Source organism: Schistocerca gregaria, chromosome 10 (assembly GCF_023897955.1).
Source record: "Schistocerca gregaria isolate iqSchGreg1 chromosome 10, iqSchGreg1.2, whole genome shotgun sequence".
NCBI lineage: Eukaryota > Metazoa > Arthropoda > Insecta > Orthoptera > Acrididae > Schistocerca > Schistocerca gregaria.
In genome coordinates, this window is record NC_064929.1 from 157,562,017 (window position 1) to 157,582,736 (window position 20,720).

Genomic DNA, 20,720 nt, shown 5'->3' on the forward strand with positions numbered 1-20,720 from the left:
CACCCCCCCCCCCCCCCCCTATGAACCATGAACCTTGCCGTCGGTGGGGAGGCTTGCGTGCCTCAGCGATACAGATGGCCGTACCGTAGGTGCAACCACAACGGAGGGGTATCTGTTGAGAGGCCAGACAAACGTGTGGTTCCTGAAGAGGGGCAGCAGCCTTTTCAGTAGTTGCAGGGGCAACAGTCTGGATGATTGACTGATCTGGCCTTGCAACATTAACCAAAACGGCCTTGCTGTGCTGGTACTGCGAACGGCTGAAAGCAAGGGGTAACTACAGCCGTAATTTTTCCCGAGGACATGCAGCTTTACTGTATGATAAAATGATGATGGCATCCTCTTGGGTAAAATATTCCGGAGGTAAAATAGTCCCCCATTCGGATCTCCGGGCGGGGACTACTCAGGAGGATGTCGTTATCAGGAGAAAGAAAACTGGCGTTCTACGGATCGGAGCGTGGAATGTCAGATCCCTTAATCGGGCAGGTAGGTTAGAAAATTTAAAAAGGGAAATGGATAGGTTAAAGTTAGATATAGTGGGAATTAGTGAAGTTCGGTGGCAGGAGGAACAAGACTTCTGGTCAGGTGACTACAGGGTTATAAACACAAAATCAAATAGGGGTAATGCAGGAGTAGGTTTAATAATGAATTGGAAAATAGGAATGCGGGTAAGCTACTACAAACAGCATAGTGAACGCATTATTGTGGCCAAGATAGATACGAAGCCCACACCTACTACAGTAGTACAAGTTTATATGCCAACTAGCTCTGCAGATGATGAAGAAATTGAAGAAATGTACGATGAAATAAAAGAAATTATCCAGATAGTGAAGGGAGACGAAAATTTAATAGTAATGGGTGACTGGAATTCGAGTGTAGGAAAAGGGAGAGAAGGAAACATAGTAGGTGAATATGGATTGGGGCTAAGAAATGAAAGAGGAAGCCGCCTAGTAGAATTTTGCACAGAGCACAAATTAATCATAGCTAACACTTGGTTTAAGAATCATGAAAGGAGGTTGTATACGTGGAAGAACCCTGGAGATACTAAAAGGTATCAGATATATTATATAATGGTAAGACAGAGATTTAGGAACCAGGTTTTAAGTTGTAAGACATTTCCAGGGGCAGATGTGGACTCTGACCACAATCTATTGGTTATGACCTGTAGATTAAAACTGAAGAAACTGCAAAAATGTGAGAAATTAAGGAGATGGGACCTGGATAAACTGAAAGAACCAGAGGTTGTACAGAGTTTCAGAGAGAGCATAAGGGAACAATTGACAGGAATAGGGGAAAGAAATACAGTAGAAGAAGAATGGGTAGCTCTGAGGGATGTAGTAGTGAAGGCAGCAGAGAATAAAGTAGGTAAAAAGACGAGGGCTGCTAGAAATCCTAGGGTAACAGAAGAAATATTGAATTTAATTGATGAAAGGAGAAAATATAAAAATGTAGTAAATGAAGCAGGCAAAAAGGAATACAAACGTCTCAAAAATGAGATCGACAGGAAGTGCAAAATGGCTAAACAGGGATGGCTAGAGGACAAATGTAAGGATGTAGAAGCTTATCTCACTAGGGGTAAGATGGATACTGCCTACAGGAAAATTAAAGAGACCTTTGGAGAGAAGAGAACCACGTGTATGAATATCAAGAGCTCAGATGGCAGCCCAGTTCTAAGCAAAGAAGGGAAGGCAGAAAGGTGGAAGGAGTATATAGAAGGTTTATACAAGGGCGATGTACTTGAGGACAATATTATGGAAATAGAAGAGGATGTAGATGAAGACGAAATGGGAGATACGATACTGCGTGAAGAGTTTGACAGAGCACTGAAAGACCTGAGTCGAAACAAGGCCCCCGGAGTAGACAACATTCCATTAGAACTACTGACGGCCTTGGGAGAGCCAGTCATGACAAAACTCTACCAGCTGGTGAGCAAGATGTATGAGACAGGCGAAATACCCTCAGACTTCAAGAAGAATATAATAATTCCAATCCCAAAGAAAGCAGGTGCTGACAGATGTGAAAATTACCGAACTATCAGTTTAATAAGCCACGGCTGCAAAATACTAACGCGAATTCTTTACAGACGAATGGAAAAACTGGTAGATGCAGACCTCGGGGAGGATCAGTTTGGATTCCGTCGAAATGTTGGAACACGTGAGGCAATACTGACCTTACGACTTATCTTAGAAGAAAGATTAAGAAAAGGCAAACCTACGTTTCTAGCATTTGTAGACTTAGAGAAAGCTTTTGACAATGTTGACTGGAATACTCTTTTTCAAATTCTAAAGGTGGCAGGGGTAAAATACAGGGAGCGAAAGGCTATTTATAATTTGTACAGAAACCAGATGGCAGTAATAAGAGTCGAGGGGCATGAAAGGGAAGCAGTGGTTGGGAAAGGAGTGAGACAGGGTTGTAGCCTCTCCCCGATGTTATTCAATCTGTATATTGAGCAAGCAGTAAAGGAAACAAAAGAAAAATTTGGAGTAGGTATTAAAATTCATGGAGACGAAGTAAAAACTTTGAGGTTCGCCGATGACATTGTAATTCTGTCAGAGACGGCTAAGGACTTGGAAGAGCAGTTGAACGGAATGGACAGTGTCTTGAAAGGAGGATATAAGATGAACATTAACAAAAGCAAAACGAGGATAATGGAATGTAGTCAAATTAAATCGGGTGATGCTGAGGGAATTAGATTAGGAAATGAGACACTTAAAGTAGTAAAGGAGTTTTGCTATTTAGGAAGTAAAATAACTGATGATGGCCGAAGTAGAGAGGATATAAAATGTAGACTGGCAATGGCAAGGAAAGCGTTTCTGAAGAAGAGAAATATGTTAACATCGAATATAGATTTATGTATCAGGAAGTCGTTTCTGAAAGTATTTGTTTGGAGTGTAGCCATGTATGGAAGTGAAACATGGACGATTACTAGTTTGGACAAGAAGAGAATAGAAGCTTTCGAAATGTGGTGCTACAGAAGAATACTGAAGATAAGGTGGATAGATCACGTAACTAATGAGGAGGTATTGAATAGGATTGGGGAGAAGAGAAGTTTGTGGCACAACTTGACTAGAAGAAGGGATCGGTTGGTAGGACATGTTTTGAGGCATCAAGGGATCACAAATTTAGCATTGGAGGGCAGCGTGGAGGGTAAAAATCGTAGAGGGAGACCGAGAGATGAGTACACTAAGCAGATTCAGAAGGATGTAGGTTGCAGTAGGTACTGGGAGATGAAGCAGCTTGCACAGGATAGAGTAGCATGGAGAGCTGCATCAAACCAGTCTCAGGACTGAAGACAACAACAACATTCCTACCTATGTAGGTTGGGCTCAACAAAATATTTTCGCATTCGGAAGAGAAAGTTGGTGACAAATTTCGTAAATACATCTCGCCGCGACAAAAAACGTCTTTGCTTTAATGACTTCCATCCCGACTCGCGTATCATATCTGCCACACTCTCTCCCCTATAACGCGATAATACAAAACGAGCTGCCCTTTTTTGCACCCTTTCGATGTCCTCCGTCAATCCCACCTGGTAAGGATCCCACACTGCGCAGCAATATTCTAACAGAGGACGAACGAGTGTAGTGTAAGCTGTCTCTTTAGTGGACTTGTTGCTTCTTCTAAGTGTCCTGCCAATGAAACGCAACCTTTGGCTCACCTTCCCCACAATATAATCTATGTGGTCTTTCCAACTGAAGTTGTTCGTAATTTTAACACCCAGGTACTTAGTTGAATTGACAGCTTTGAGAATTGCACTATTTATCGAGTAATCGAATTCCAATGGATTTCTTTTGGAACTCATGTGGATCACCTCACACTTTTCGTTATGGCGAAGGAGCAAGTGTGGCAAATTTCCGGCGTGACAAGTGTCCGGCATTCTGACAACCAGGCCTGGGATTGATCACTGAAGCAGGAGTCACCGCAATGTCGAGGTACCAGAGATAGGACGGAACCACGCTGAGAATCGAGTTATTAATGGCGTCCCCAGTGCAGGGGACGCAAGACGCGCGCGTATCTGCCGTGCGACTCGACTGGATCCCCTGGGATGGGTAGGACCACCGGCGAAGGCGCGGTGCTGCGTGTCGAAGCGGGCAACCCAAAGGAGAAGCGGCGCGTCTCCCTTTATCTCAGAGCCGGCGGCGTGCGGCTCTGATGTCGCCGACAAGGCATGCGCACTCACGCACTGCTTGCGTGAGCGGCGTGTCACGTCCCCACGTATCAGTGTTTCCACTTTTAGACTTTCCGCCCTGCTTTAGGGCTAAAAGTCTAAAGGTGCCATTCCGAACACGGCGACAGCGACCGACCGCGGCTGCAGAAGACAGAGGGCAACGCTGCCGCCTGCAGTGGGTGCGTTGCGGAACGCAGCGACAGACAAGCTATGCAGTTGCCGGGAACAACTGCCCGAGGCGAGATGTCTGTTAAACCACCGCTGTTACTGCGCTGTGGTTGGGACAGGAAGGCAATGACATTTTATTGTTGTGTTCCAGGAAAAGATGAAAACTGGGAATGCCTTCACATAAAAGTAGAACTGCAGAAGGCAGTTACACAGCACTGATAAAAAGACATTTGCTAGGTGATGAAAATATCTTCAGGAGCTACTGTAGTCTAAATAAAAGACAGTTTAATTTTGTGCTCAGTTTTTATCAAAGATGGCATAATGCTACAGTGCCTAAGAAAGTGCAGAAGAAAAATTATATTTGACGCTGAGGTAAATCCACAAAATGTTATACATTATTAGATTGTGCTGCAGTCCCAAGACTTTGTGAGAGAGTTGTGGAGGTTGAAGGGTTTTCTGTTATCACTTGGCTGATGAGTATCGCACTGTGCAGCTATCATTTCTCAATCATACTAACTTATCTTTTGGCTTCTGCCTTATAAACTGGAGGTAAACTCCTTACGACTGTGCTGATGTGACGGAAAAATAAGTTAATATCATCATCTTTGTGTTCCATAAACGTTTTTACTAAATTTTGCCTAATTTCGACCCTTTCTTTCCACATTTGTAATATTGTAACATCATTACTACGAACTTTACTGCGTTTTCTTATCCGTGCTGGCACATAACGTTCATCGTTTGTTACCACAGATTGTTTCACCACTATTTTCTGTTGTATGTGTTTGTGCCGTATCTTGACCGAGCGAGGTGGCGCAGTGGTTAGCACACTGGACTCGCATTCGGGAGGACGACGGTTCAATCCCGTCTCCGGCCATCCTGATTTAGGTTTTCCGTGATTTCCCTAAATCGTTTCAGGCAAATACTGGGATGGTTCCTTTGAAAGGGCCGATTTCCTTCCCAAGCCTTCCCTAACCCGAGCTTGCGCTCCGTCTCTAATGACCTCGTTGTCGAAGTGACGTTAAACACTAACCACCACCACCATATGCCGTATCTTTCTTCCCGTGATGCCGAAAGGTCCAGTTGACGAGTTCGATCTCCACTGTCTTCTTGGCTTTTTTGTATTGTTGTCTGTGATGATGTCAACGTAATATTTGTTCCGCCAGATCTGTGTTGTGCAACACTGTCAAGGAACGATAGCTGTTTGTGTCTTCTTGTTTCTGAATTTTTTGAGGCAGCAGAGCCCGTTCCTAATTATCTTTCCTTCTTGAACCTCTGGTAACCGTCTCTTAAAAATTTCCACTTCTTCTTACAGTCATCACCTGTTAATGGAAATTATATTAGCTGTATGTTTCCGTTTGTTTCAGATTCTTGGTCACAGGCGAAAGTTACCGGTCTTTATCATGTGCCTATAGTATACCACCACCTTACATATCAAGAGTTGTTAACAATGTTTTGAAGATATTAAGAATAAGGCTGCTGCAGATGTTGATGCCACCTTCTACTGAATCAGATTTCAGACGTTTTGAAGAAGAATTTTGGCTTAAATACAATATACCTAATTGTGTAGGCGCTATGGATGGAAAACATATTCGCATAAAGGGCACCAGAGAAAAGTGGATCTCTGTTTTTTAATTACAAAGATTTTTTTTTCAATTGCTCTGCTGGCTGTTGCGCACGCAAATTGTAAATTCATTAGCGTTGATGTCGGCGCTTACGGAAAAAGAGTCTGATAACGGTATATTGCAGAAATCGGCCGTGGGCAAGAAAATAGCCGCAAAGGAGTTTAATATAGCCCCAGCGAAATGTTTGCCAGGCACAAATGTGGGTCTGTTCGGCCAGCAAAAGGAGTCTCCGGTCGGTGTGCGGTTGGGCGCCAACGCCACTATCGGTCCCTGACCGGATGTGCGGTCTGCCGCCGAAGCAGGCATACGGCGGCAGAGACGGTGCCGCCGCGTTCAGCCAACACCGACTCAAAGGAAGGCCTCGCTGCTTGTTGGTGACGTCACGCCAGCAGGGCACGGCGAACGCCAGCTCTGCTGCAGGCAGAAACGCCTGGGCGTGCTTATCACTATAAATCTCTTATTTTTTGACAAAATGTTTGGTATTGTTTTGGATTCTGCAGTTTTATTCAGATTAAAGATTTTCTTACTATCGTAAAGCTGCAAATGAAGATCATAGTTCCGTATTACTGAATCCTGTCGAAACAAACGTAGATCAATATGAGAAGATGCTTTGCCCCATTGCAAGCTTCGGAAATTTTGCATTCAAGTAACTATATTTACTTGATCCATTTTGCTATCGAAACTTACCACAACCCCCTTACAATGAACTCGTTTCTTTTATTTATTTATTTATTTTCGTTAGACATCGTCACTGGAAATGTGAACTAATTTACATGTGTAAATGTCCAGCTGTTGCCAGTCATTAGAATACAGTCGTTTTCAACCAAAGGAATTCTAAACAGGAAACAAAATAGCTTCATACATAGAAAATACAGCTGAGCTTAAACTTTTTTATGCGTGCATATTAGAAAAGATAAACATTCCCCTCTTGCAACTGAAAGAAACTTTATAAGATAAAAAAAATGTTATTTGATAGAACAAGTATCTCTCTTTTCCCCTCTTCTTCTGTCTCCCTCCCCCAACGTGTACAGTCACAAGATATTTCATTATTATTCAGTGCTCCTCAGCCGATAGTCAACCAAGATACTTAAAGGAGAGCACCAATATGTTCGCAGTTTCTTGTGAAAGCAACCCTGTACAAACGTAACTTCCTCAGATGTATAAATAAGGTAAAGAAGCACGAATTCTGTTGCTGCTAGACCATGAAGCTGTTTTCGTATGTCAGTCCTTAAAAAAGGTGGAAATTTAAGTTCAGGAGTACATTATTTGTTAAGAAGTGTAGTGAATTGCGCAAGTAATTGGTTGCAGAAATCTCTCAGAACAATGTGTGTTGGTGAACTACCGCCAACAGTTTCTCATTTTCTCCTGTCAGACAGGGAGACACCGCCATTATGAGTATGCCTGCAACAGACCTGGCGTTCGCCGTTGCCTAGCTGACGTGACGTCACCAACAAGCGCCGAGGCCTTCCTGTGAGTCGGTGTTGGTTCAGCTCGCCTCACATTGCAAACAATGGCAACCAGTGGTGCCACCTGCAGCCGGTCGGTGCAGTCAGCGGTCGTGTTCGGAATCGCACCTTTATGGTGTGTGTGGTTTGGGGCTATTCTATTTCACATCTACTTCTGTACTCTGCTACCACCGTGAGCTGCATGGCAGAGGGTACGCCACATTCACCCATTTCACTCACGTATGGAGCGTTGTTCATGAGGACAGTATAATAGAAATGTAGATGAAGATGAAATAGGGCATACGATACTGCGTGAAGAGTTTGACAGAGCACTGAAAGACTTGAGTCGAAACAAGGCCCCGGGGCGTACCCAACATTCCATTAGAATTACTGACGGCCTTGGGAGAGCCAGGCCTAACAATACTCTACCATACAGTGAACAAGATATGATACAGGTGAAATACCCTCAGACTTCAAGAAGAATACAGGGTGAAAAGTATTTGACCCGGCAAACTCTGGGGGGTTGTAGGGGACATCAAAACAAATATTTTTCCCTGATGTCATTTTTTCCTATGAGGATTATTTAAACCTGTGGGGGCCGTATTACGCTCTTCAGTTGTTAGAGGCCGTATTACGATCTTCAGTTGTTAGAGGGTGTATTACGCTCTTCAGTTGTAGGCAACTGCTGTCCACCTGCGCAGTAATGCACTGTCTCTGTTTGCTAATGGAGCGATACACCAGGAGTGAGTACACTGATATGGTTCGTGCGTACTACGTAGCACACCACAACGGACGAGCTGCACAGCGGGTTCATCAACAACAATATCGTAATCGACGTATTGCGCATCATACGACCTTTGCAGCTGTGTACCAACGTCTGCGTGAGACCGGGCCATTTTGCAGATTACCTGGAAAGGGACGCCGTCGTACGGTAAGAACACTGCAATTGGAGGAAGCTGTCTTGCAGCATGTGGAGCGGGATCCTTCAGTCAGCACTCGTGCAATTGCACGTCACGTGGGGACGAATCAGACGAATGTAAGAGCAGTCCTTCGAGAGAAATTGTTACGTCCATTTCACTTACAGCGTGTCCACAACCTGGAAACAGTTGAATATCCACCCAGAGCAGAATTTTCGCAGAGGTACCTGCAACAGTGTGAAATGCATCCTACATTTCCATCCTCTGTGTTGTTTCGGGGGTGATGGAGTCTTCAACATGCACAATTCGCATGTTTGGAGTGAGGGTAACCCACATGCCACAGTTACTAGAGCTCATCAAGTGCGGTTCTTTGTTAACGTGTGGGTCTGTGTTGTTGGGAACTGTTTAATTGGGCCGTGTCTGCTACGTAGGCCATTAAATGGCAGGCAGTATTAAATTTTCTCGCCAGAGCATTGCCAGAATTGCCGGAAGACGTTCCGCTCCCTAGAAGACAACGCATGTGGTTCCAACATGACGGGGCGCCGGCGCATTTCAGTCGTCGTGTGCGTCGATGCCTGGCCCGACGGTTCCCAGGAACGTGGATTGGCAGAGATGGTCCTGTATCATGGCCTGCTCGATCCCCAGATATGTCCCCTCTGGACTTTTTTGTGTGGGGAGAGATGTGCAACCTTGTTTACGCAACTCCTCTTGCATCAGAAGAGGATCTGGTTGCCCAGATAGTAGCAGCAGCAGGAACAATTCAGGATATTCCTTGGGTTTTTGCCCGTGTCAGACAGAACAAGATCCGATGGTGTAACCTTTGTTTGTGTGTCAATGGAGGCATTTTTGAAAATCTACTGTAATTGAAATTGGATTGTGTTAATGTGTTGTCTCTTGGTCATAAAAAATGGAAAATTGTTTGTTGATTTAATTAATTTGCCGCCAGAGAAATCTTCCTCTACCGGTTTAAATACTCTTCATAGGAAAAAATGACATTAGGGAAAAATATTTGTTTTGATGTCCCCTACAACCTCCCAGAGTTTGTCTGTTTAAATACTTTTCACCCTGTATAATAATTCCAATCCCAAAGAAAGCAGGTGTTGACAGATGTGAAAATTACCGAACTATCACTTTAATAAGCCACGGCTGCAAAATACTAACGCGAATTTACTAACACGAATTCTTTATAGACGAATGGGAAAAACTGGTAGAATCCGACCTCGGGGAAGAACAGTTTGCATTCCGTAGAAATGTTGGAACACGTGAGGCAATACAGACCTTACGACTTATCTTAGAACAAAGATCAAGGAAACGCAAACATACGTTTCTAGCATTTGTAGACTTAGCGAAAGCTTTTGACAATGTTGACTGGAATACTCTCTTTCAAAATCTGAAGGTGGCAGGGGCAAAATACAGGGAGCGAAAGTCTATTTACAATTCGTACAAAAACCACATGGCAGTTGAAAGAGTCGAGGGGCATGAAATGGAAGCAGTGGTTGCGAAGGGAGTGAGACAGGGTTGTAGCCTATCCCCGGTGTTATTCAATCTGTATATTGCGCAAGCAGCAAAGGAAACAAAAGAAAAATTCGGAGTATGAATTAAAATCCATGGAGAAGAAATAAAAACTTTGACGTTTACCGATGACACTGTAATTCTGTCAGAGACAGCAAAGGACCTGGAAGAGCAGCTGAACGGAATGAACAGTGTCTTGAAAGGAGGATACAAGATGAACATCAACAAAAGCAAAACGAGGATAATGGAATGATGTTGTTGTTGTTGTTGTGGTCTTCAGTCCTGAGACTGGTATGATGCAGCTCTCCATGCTACTCTATCCTGTGCAAGCTTCTTCAACTCCCAGTACCTACTGCAGCCTACATCCTTCTGAATCTGCTTAGTGTATTCATCTCTTGGTCTCCCTCTTCGATTTTTACCCTCCACGCTGCCCCCCCCCCCCCCCCCCCAATACTAAACTGGTGGTTCACTGGAGTCTCACAATGTGTCCTGTCTCCTGGTCAGTTCTTGTAGTGAAGTGATGCGGCCCCAGTTTTATTCAGTACCTCCTCATTAGTTACCAGATCTACCCACCTAATTTTCAGCATTCTTCTGTAGCACCACATTTCGAAAGTTTCTATTCTCTTCTTGTATAAACTATTTATAGTCCATGTTTCACTTCCATAGAAGGTTATCTTCCATACAAATATTTTCAGTAGAGACTTTCTGACAACTTAAATCTATACTCGATATTAACAAATTTCTATTCTTCAGAAACGATTTCCTTGCCACTGCCAGTCTACATTTTATATCCTCTCTACTTCGACTGTCATCAGTTATTTTGCTCCCCAAATAGCAGAACTCATCTACTACTGTAAGTGTCTCACTTCCTAATCAAATTCCCTGAAGATCACTCGATTTACGTCGCCTATCCCCCCCCCATGAACCATGGACCTTGCCGTTGGTGGGGCTCAGCGATACAGATAGCCGTACCGTAGGTACAACCACAACGGATGCATATCTGTTGAGAGGCCAGACAAACGTGTGGTTCCTGAAGAGGGGCAGCAGCCTTTTCAGTAGTTTCAAGGACAGCAGTCTGGATGATTGACTGATCTGGCCTTGTAACACTAACCAAAACGGCCTTGCTGTGCTGGTACTGCGAACGGCTGAAAGCAAGGGGAAACTACAGCCGTAATTCTTCCCGAGGACATGCAGCTTTACTGTATGATTAAATAATGAAGGCGTCCTCTTGGGTAAAATATTCCGGCGGTAAAATAGTCCCCCATTCGGATCCCCGGGCGGGGACTGCTCAAGAGGACGCCGGTATCAGGAGAAAGAAAAGTTCTACGGATCGGAACATGGAATGTCAGATCCTTTAATCGGGCAGGTAGGTTAGAAAATTTAAAAAGGGAAATGGATAGGTAAAAGTTAGATATAGTGGGAATTAGTGAAGTTCGGTGGCAGGAGGAACAAAACTTTTGGTCAGGTGACTACAGGGTTTTAAACACAAAATCAAATAGGGGTATTGCAGAGGTAGGTTTAATAATGAATAGGAAAATAGGAATGCGGGTAAGCTACTACAAACAGCATAGTGAACGCATTATTGTGGCCAAGATAGATACGAAGCCCACACCTACTACAGTAGTACAAGTTTATATGCCAACTAGCTCTGCAGATGATGAAGAAATTGAGGAAATGTATGATGAGATAAAAGAAATTATTCAGGTAGTGAAGGTAGACGAAAATTTAATAGTCATGAGTGACTGGAATTCGAGTGTAGGAAAAGGGAGAGAAGGAAACGTAGTAGGTGGATATGGATTGGGGCTAAGAAATGAAAGAGGAAGCCGCCTGGCAGAATTCTGCACATAGCACTACTTAATCATAGCTAACACTTATTTTAAGAATCATGAAAGAAGGTTGTATACATAAAAGAACCCTGGAGATACTAAAAGGTATAAGATAGATTATATAATGGTAAGACAGAGATTTAGGAACCAGGTTTCAAATTGTAAAACATTTCCAGGGGCAGATGTGGACTCCGACCACAATCTATTCGTTGTGACCTGTAGATTAAAACTGAAGAAACTGCAAAAAGGTGGGAATTTAAGGAGATGGGACCTGGATAAACTGAAAGAACCAGAGGTTGTACAGAGTTTCAGGGAGAGCATAAGGGAACAATTGACAGGAATGGGGGAAAGAAATACAGTAGACGAGGAATTGATAGCTTTGGGGGATGAAGTAGTGAAGGCAGCAGAGTATCAAGTAGATAAAAAGACGAGGGCTAGTAGAAATCCTTGAGTACAGAAGAAATATTTAATTGATGAAAAGAGAAAATATAAAAATGAAATAAATCAAGCAGGCAAAAACGAATACAAACGTCTCAAAAATGAGATCGACAGGAAGTGCAAAATGGCTAAGCAGGGATGGCTAGAGGACAAATGTAAGGATGTAGAGGCTTATCTCACTAGGGTAAGATAGATACTGCTTACAGGAAAATTAAAGAGACCTTAGGAGATAAGAGAACCACTTGTATGAATATCAAGAGCTCAGATGGAAACACAGTTCTAAGCAAAGAAGGGAAAGCAGAAAGGTGGAAGGAGTATATAGAGGGTTTATTTAAGGGCGATGTACTTGAGGACAATATTATGGAAATGGAGGAGGATGTAGATGAAGATGAAATGGTAGATACGATACTGCGTGAAGAGTTTGACAGAGCACTGAAAGACCTGTGTCGAATCAAGGTCCCCGGAGTAAACAATATTCCATTGGAACTACTGACGGCCTTGGGAGAGCCAGTCCTGACAAAAGTCTACCATCTGGTGAGCAAGATGTATGAAACAGGCGAAATTCCATCAGCCTTCAAGAGGAATATAATAATTACAATCCCAAAGAAAGCAGGTGTTGACAGATGTGAAAATTACCGAACAATCAGTTTAATAAGCCACAGCTGCAAAATACTGACACGAATTCTTTACAGACGAATGGAAAAACTAGTAGAAGCCGACCGCGGGGAGGATCAGTTTGGATTCCGTAGTAATACTGGAACACGTGAGGCAATACTGACCTTACGACTTACCTTAGAAGGAAGATTAAGGAAAGGCAAACCTACGTTTCTAGCATTTGTAGACTTAAAGAAAGCTTTTGACAATGTCGACTGGAATACTCTCTTTCAAATTCTAAAGGTGGCAGGGGTAAAATACAGGGAGCGAAAGGCTAGTTACAATTTGTACAGAAACCATATGGCAGTTATAAGAGTTGAGGGACATGAAAGGGAAGCAGTGCTTGGGAAGGGAGTGAGACAGGGTTGTAGCCTCTCCCCGATGTTATTCAATCTGTATATCGAGCAAGCAATAAAGGAAACAAAAGAAAAATTCGGAGTAAGTATTAAAATCCACGGAGAAGAAATAAAAACTTTGAGGTTCGGCGACGACATTGCAATTCTGTCAGAGACAGCAAAGGACTTGGAAGAGCAGTTAAACGGACTGTGTCTTGAGAGGAGGATATAAGATGAACATCAACAAAAGCAAAACGAGGATAATGGAATGTGGTCGAATTAAGTCGGGTGATGCTGAGGGAAATAGATTAGGAAATGAGACACTTAAAGTAGTAAAGGAGTTTTGCTATTTGGGGAGCAAAATAACTGATGATGGTCGAAGTAGAGAGGATATAAAATGTAGACTGGCAATGGCAAGGAAAGCGTTTCTGAAGAATAGAAATTTGTTAATATCGAGTATAGATTTAAGTTTTCAGAAAGTCTTTACTGAAAGTATTTGTGTGGAGTGTAGCCATGTATGGAAGTGAAACATGGACGATAAATAGTTTGGACAAGAAGAGAATAGAAGCTTTCGAAATGTGGTGCTACAGAAGAATGCTGAAGATTAGATGGGTAGATCACATAACTAATGAGGAAGTATTGAATAGAATTGGGGAGAAGTTTGTGGCACAACTTGACTAGAAGAAGGGGTCGGTTGGTAGGACATGTTCTGCGGCATCAAGTGATCACCAATTTAGTATTGGAGGGCAGCATGGAGGGTAAAAATGGTAGAGGGAGACCAAGAGATGAATACACTAAGCAGATTCAGAAGGATGTAGGTTGCAGTAGGTACAGGGAGATGAAGAAGCTTGCACAGGATAGAGTGGCATGGAGAGCAGCATCAAACCAGTCTCAGGACTGAAGACCACAACAACAACATTCCGTTATTCTTGTTTTGCTTTTGTTGATGTTCATCTTGTATCCTCCTCTGGAGACAATGTCCATTCCATTCGACTACTCTTCCAAGTCCTTTTCGTCTCTGAGAGAATTACAATGGCATCGGCAAACCTCAAAGTTTTTATTTCTTCTCGGTGACCTTTAGTTCCTACTCCGAATTTTTCTTTTGTTTCCTTTTCTGCTTGCTCAGTGTACAGATCGAATAACATAAGGAATAAGCTATAACCCTGTCCCACTTCCTTCACAATGACTGCTTTCCTTTCATGCCCCTCGACTCTTTATAACTGCCGCGTGGTTTCTGTACAGTCATTATAATTATATGCCCTAAACCCAGGCATTTTTAAAGTTTTCAGGATATTTTCGGGATAGTCCCGAAAGAACCTCGGGTAAAACCAAAATCTTAAGTGGAAACACTGCCACGTTAGTCAGCACGGTACGCACCTGAGGAGGTGAGTCAGTAACTTTACACCGAGCGAGGTGGCGCAGTGTTTAGACACTGGACCCGCATTCGGGAGGACCACGGTTCAATCCCCCGTGCGGCAATCCTGGTTTAGGTTTTTCCGTGATTTCCCTAAATCACTCCAGGCAAATGCCCGGATGGTTCTTCTGAAAGGGCACGGCCGACTTCCTTCCGCATCCTTCCCTAATCCGAAGAGACCGATGACCTCGCTGTCTGGTCCTTTCCCCAAACAACCACAACCACTAACTTTACATGAGGCCTGCAAAACCGGATTTCGTAACCCGACTTCCCAGTACCGCTCCTGGTTGGTCGTGTAAGCACTCCAGAATCGATTCTGGGAATGCGGTTTTAGCTGTCGGATTTCCTCTTCCATAATCGACTTTCCCTCCCATGTAAACGCCCTAACATTTTTTGAAACGTGTTTTAACTGTCACATTTCATCTTGTTCTTAAAAATTTTTGGTTAGTCTGAACAGAGTGGCAATTTGTGCAGGGAAAGAGAAGGAGAATTAGACATGAGACTGAGCACCAAGTTCTCTACCTCTGATATTTCATCGCTGAGAAACAGTCATTGAGCTGAATAAATCAGAAACCGGAACAGCTGATCTCTTGTGTAAAAGAACTAGCGATAAGAAAAACTATATTCGACCGGTCTAGCAAACTTGTTTCAGGCATTAACATGTAAACACGACAGCTAAAACCGGTACCCGAAATTCGGTTTTCGTTTTCCAGAACTTGTGTTTCGTATACACGTAGCACATGTGGTGTCCTGAAAACAGCGCCCATTGAAATTCCAGAAAAGATCGATGAAAGGCCCACCAATCCTCTTGCCCGAACTCCAGAACTTGTACTGACGAACAAAGACTGGAGATGCTCAAACAAGAATTGGAACGCTACATATTTTTACAATCGGAAATGATCGTGATTTAGTCAGACGCAATCACAGAAATTTTACGCTAAAATACTAAATTAAAAGTACGCACTTCAAAAATGTTTTAGTACCAGAAGCAGACATTACACGTGAAACACGCACGGTGCAAAATTCCTTCGTGTCCACACTGAACAAGTTAACATGTAGTTAACACACAGATAAAATACAAGGAGCTCAGTTCAGCATTTTTTGCCCTATGTAGCATCTCCCACTGGGTTGACCTAAAGACGAGAGTATTGATTCAAATGCGCGAAGAGTCTCTATTGCAACTGTGTAATTGTTTTATTAATTGCAGTAACGCGTTTCACACATTTAGTACTTTATCAGACGGGAACAATAAGGAAATAAGTCTCAAACACGAAAACCTAGTGAGCAAACAGATTCATATCTATGGAGGTGAGTAAATTTTAAAAACTTTAAAAATTTACTTGTTTTAATGCTCGGAGTTTTATGTATGGGTCGCGATTTTCATGTAAAGCAGCAGTGAGAAACACGCTTGTCATGAACTATAAGTTAACGAAACGGAACTCTAAAAAAAGGTAAAACGATATACAGGACGTAAATTTTAAGTTGACAAACCAGAATAACTCGAAAAATAAGCTTCACACGAAAAACTGTGTAGAATCCAAAGTTGATTATTTTCGGGAGGGACATCTGCTGGTGCTAAAATTAGCCCGCCACCCCAGCCCCAAGGGGGTAGGCGGGAGTTAACTGTAAAATTTCAAATGGGAACCCGCATTTTTTATTGCAGAATCAGATTCTACATGAAAAACTACGTACATTTTGTCTTAAACATTTGTTTTGCTTCTTGGTAGTTGGCGCTTTAATTCAAGAAAATCCATGTTCTCATTTTTGCGTGGAAAATGATTACGGACAAATGAAAAATACGTACTTACTTCGTAAATTTTGATTCGTTAAAACTAAATCTCTCCCTCTCTCTCCATAAGGTGGGGTCTGAGAAAGAGGAGTTAGACTTTTACAAATATTGACACAAATATTAATTTTTTCCGCAGATTCGGATAAGTTTTGTTTGTTTCAGGGTGATGAGGCGACACAGTTTTTAATTATCTAACAATTCATCTGACTAGCTAACTACCCAAATATCCTACTTACTAAAGAGTGAACTCACTAACTCACAAAGTAAAAGATTGAGGAAAAGACTAAACTACCCGCTCACTAAAGATGAAAGTATTCCCGTTTAAGATTTGCTGGTCCTGAAAAGGAACGATTGGTTCAGAAATGGCTCTGAGCACTATGGGACTTAACATCTGAGGTCATCAGTCCCCTAGAACTGAGAACTACTTAAACCTAACTAACCAAAGGACATCACACACATTCATACCCGAGGCAGGATTCGAACCTGCGACGGTAGCGGTCGCGCGGTTCCAGACTGAAGCGCCTAGAGCCGCTCGGTTACAGCGGTAGGCGGAACTACTGGTTTCGTTTTATTGTTGATTATTTGCAGATACTTGCAAGTAAATAAATTACGAAGTAAATAAGTATTTTTTATCTACCCGTAACCATTTCCCACGCAAAAATGAGAACATGGATTTTCTTGAATAACAGCGCCAACTCCCAAGAATCAAAACAAATATTTACGACAAAATGTACGTAGTTTTTTTAATGTAGAATCTGATTCTGCAATTCCGGCTGGCTAATTTTAGCACCAGCAGATGTCCCCTCGAAAATAATCAACTTTTGATTCTACACATTTTTTTCGTGTGGAGCTTATTTTTCGAGTTATTGTGGTTTGTCAACTTAAAATTTACACCCTGTATAGTAAAAACATTTATAACGAGTTGGCCGAGGGGGAGACTGATAAAGTATAAAAGTAATAAAAAAGAGATGTCATGTAATTAATACTTACCATAGCAGAAGGAAGAACCCGTGCAGCGGTAGGTACACGTTTACTAGCATTAAACTGAGTGAAGTGGAATTGCAGTGCCCACAGCGACCGTAAACACGGAACTGGTGCAGCGGGGTTAAGGAATGCAAACTGCGTGAGTTGAGGGCTAGCCAGCTGGCTGCACGTGAATTATATTACCGGTACTTCAGCTCTTAACGTAAAGCGAGAAAATGGGAATTACTAGCAAATCAATAGAAAATTAAAAGTATATCTATATTCTGGAATAGAAAAGTTTTGTTAACTACAGCCGGCCGGTGTGACCGAGTGTTTCTAGGCGCTACAGTCTGGAACCGCGCGACCGCTACGGTCGCAGGTTTGAATCCTGCCTCGGGCATGGATGTGTGTGATGTCCTTAGGTTAGTTAGATTTAAGTAGTTCTAAGTTCTAGGCGACTGATGACCTCAGAAGTTAAGTCCCATAGTGCTCAGAGCCATTTGAACCATTTTTGTTAACTACACGGCACGTAGTACAGCGTGGGGCAGATAAAAGTATCCCGTGTATAAGTATAAAGGAAATATACTGTGAAATTACAGAAACGAAGAACTGAAATGGGCTTACCATTTATTTACAGTGAAAAATACATTTACAGAAGCTGTTGAAAGTGACCGCTGCAGCATCAATACACAGCACGTCTAAGCATATTCAGATACAGCCGGCGTAAAGTTGGGATACCGATGGCGTCAACTTCACTGATATCTTTCAGTTCCTGTTTTGCGCGTGGATGTGTTTCATAGACCTTGCTCTCCAAGTGTCCCCATGGCAGAACATGTGAGTTGACGTTTACAGATTTTTGTGATGCTGCTTCTGTTTTAGGATTCGATTCAGATGAAGGATTTTCAGCCGATGAACTATTTGAAGAATTTTAAAGAAAATGTTGACGCACATCGATCAAAATCAAAGGGTAGATTAAAATGGGTACAAATATTTAAGACAAAAGATCACACGTTAAATGTGTTATTAGGTATTGCATCAGACGCTTTGAGCATACCGCTCTCAAATCCATATATGGAACGGGTTTTTTCTTTAATCACCATCGCTGTTTTGTGGACTCAATAAAAGCAGAGCTACAAATTTCGCTGAATATGGCATAACATGTTCGTAGTTTATTAGTATCTTCAAAAATGACGCCACATTGTTGAAAGAGATTACTAGTAACAAAAAATATTAATGGAAAAATGATGAGTAAATATATTTATGTAATAATAGTAATAATAAATTAACAAATAAGTATAAACGCGTTTTTATTTATTTTCCTGCACTCGATGGTCCATATTTCGCTGAACGCCTAATTTCGCTGAGGAAATAAACTGACATGGTGACGGAAGAGCGGTGTAATTGGTTACTGCATAAAAATGTTCATTGTTGTAGCTGTTTACTTCAGAAGTCAAAGTGTTCGCGTTCAAAGGGGAGTCGGCTACTTTCAACTGCGCCGTACTGATATTTTTGAGAAACGAAATATTCTTAACACTTCACTTAACGGTAATCAGGCAACTGTATTATCTTGGAATGAAAAGGTGAGGGCGTTCATAAAGAAATTAGAGCTGTGGCAAAACCGAATGCAGAGTGGCATACTAGATATGTTCCCTACTATAGTGCCACTGTTAGAGGACACAGATAATCTGATACTTCCAATGGCGATTAAAGTTTGCTTTCTTCATCATTCTGCGGCATTAAAAGTTCACTTCGAGAAATATTTCAGCAATGATTTTGATTAATTTAATTGGATTAAAAATCCATTCATAAATGCTCCTGGACCGTCGTTTGTAAATGTAGAAGAGCAAGAACAAGTTATTGAACTCACTTGTGATTCTTCACTGAAGAGTAACTTTAATGAAGTGTCTTCATTGGAGTTTTGGATGCGTATTAGCAATGACTTCCCAACACTATGCCAAAATGTAATGAAGATCCTGATTCCTTTTGTAAAAACATACTTGTGCGAGACAAGCAGCTTTGTCAGCTATAAGTCGAACTACCGTTCAAAGCTAAATGTAAACAAAGAACTTCTAATGGCTCTTTCTGCTATTCCTCCTCGTCTTGAGAAACTTTGTTCTCAAAACAGGTTCATCCATCACACTGAACTTTTTAATTTAAATTTTTATTGTTCTTGTAATTATTGTTTGCTGAATTGTTAAATATGTTCATTTCATAGTTTCTGAATAAATGAAAATGTGACAAAGATAAAAAATGTTCTTTATTTTCGTTATAATAAGTCATGTTATTTTTGGTTTCTGCTGCGCAAAATCCTTTCAGACTGAGTGTGGTAAACATAATAGGGAAAAAATATAAAATATGACTATTTTTGTTAACAACAATAGGTTGGGGGGGGGGGGGGGGACTGATACTATTTTTCCTAATGAAGGGGGACCCCAAGGAAAAGTTTGAGAACCACTGAGTTACAACAACTGCATTGCGCCAGTTTCTAGTGTCTCTGGTTTCTGGCCCAGAGGAACAATGTACTACCATTGCTCCACAGACATTCAGACATCCAGCTGAACTCAGGCCATCATAAAGGCAAAGGGTGGACACAGCCCATATTAATGTCCACTACAGATACTGTGATACTTTGGATAAGATAGCGTCTATAGTAAGTTCATAAGAAAAGGCATGAAACAGCATTTTCTCTGCCTCGTGATGACTGGGTGTTGTGTGCTGTCTTTAGGTTAGTTAGGTTTAAGTAGTTCTAAGTTCTAGGGGACTGATGACCATAGCTGTTAAGTCCCATAGTGCTCAGAGCCATTTGAACCATTTTTTTTTTTTTGAAACAGCACTGTGGATATAGCTGAAGGTTTTATTCGAAAGTAATCACTAGAGACCTGAGCACAACTATCTTACTGTTTCACAAGCTGTAGCATTCACTGCTCCAGAATTCCTGCAGTTGTGACAGGAGCCAGTCCCCCATTGTGTCTTTAGGTTCATCGTCTGAGTTGAAATAAATCCCTTTGAGATGTTTTTTAGCGAACCAAACACATGGAAGTCACAGAATGACATTTTCAGGCTGTAGAGCAGATACCCTAGCTGCTCCCACATGAACTTGCTAATTGCGCTTCATGTGGCCATGGGAAAATGTGTATGACTGTTATCAGGGAACAAACTTATTTCCTCCATTAGCAGCCCAAGCTGCTTGCTCTTGATAGAATTGTGAAGGCTACTGAGTGTCTCACAGTACATGTCACTGTTAATGGTTCTCCCATGCTTAAGGAATGCAATGAGTATCGGACGACAGACAACGAAAATGAACATGAACATCACTTTGCCTCCTGAGGGCACAGGTTTGAATTTTTTAGGAGGAGGTGACAACACATGCTTCCACCGCATGCTGTCCTCCCTTCTATCTGGCTTTAACTGATAACACCAGCTCTCATTACTGGCGATCATCTGCTCCAGGAAAGAGGGTCTTCATAATAAA

The 20,720-nt window shown here is 42.1% G+C and overlaps 1 long non-coding RNA gene across 1 annotated transcript in view; it reads right to left on the reverse strand.

Annotated features, from left to right (window-relative positions):
• Positions 1–17,337, reverse strand: part of LOC126293662 (uncharacterized) — a 341,044-nt gene extending 323,707 nt beyond the window's left edge. The window contains exon 1 of the long non-coding RNA XR_007552333.1: positions 17,276–17,337. This is a non-coding gene — a long non-coding RNA (uncharacterized LOC126293662). The remainder of the gene's footprint in view (positions 1–17,275) is intronic.
• Between the last annotated feature and the right edge of the window lie 3,383 nt (positions 17,338–20,720).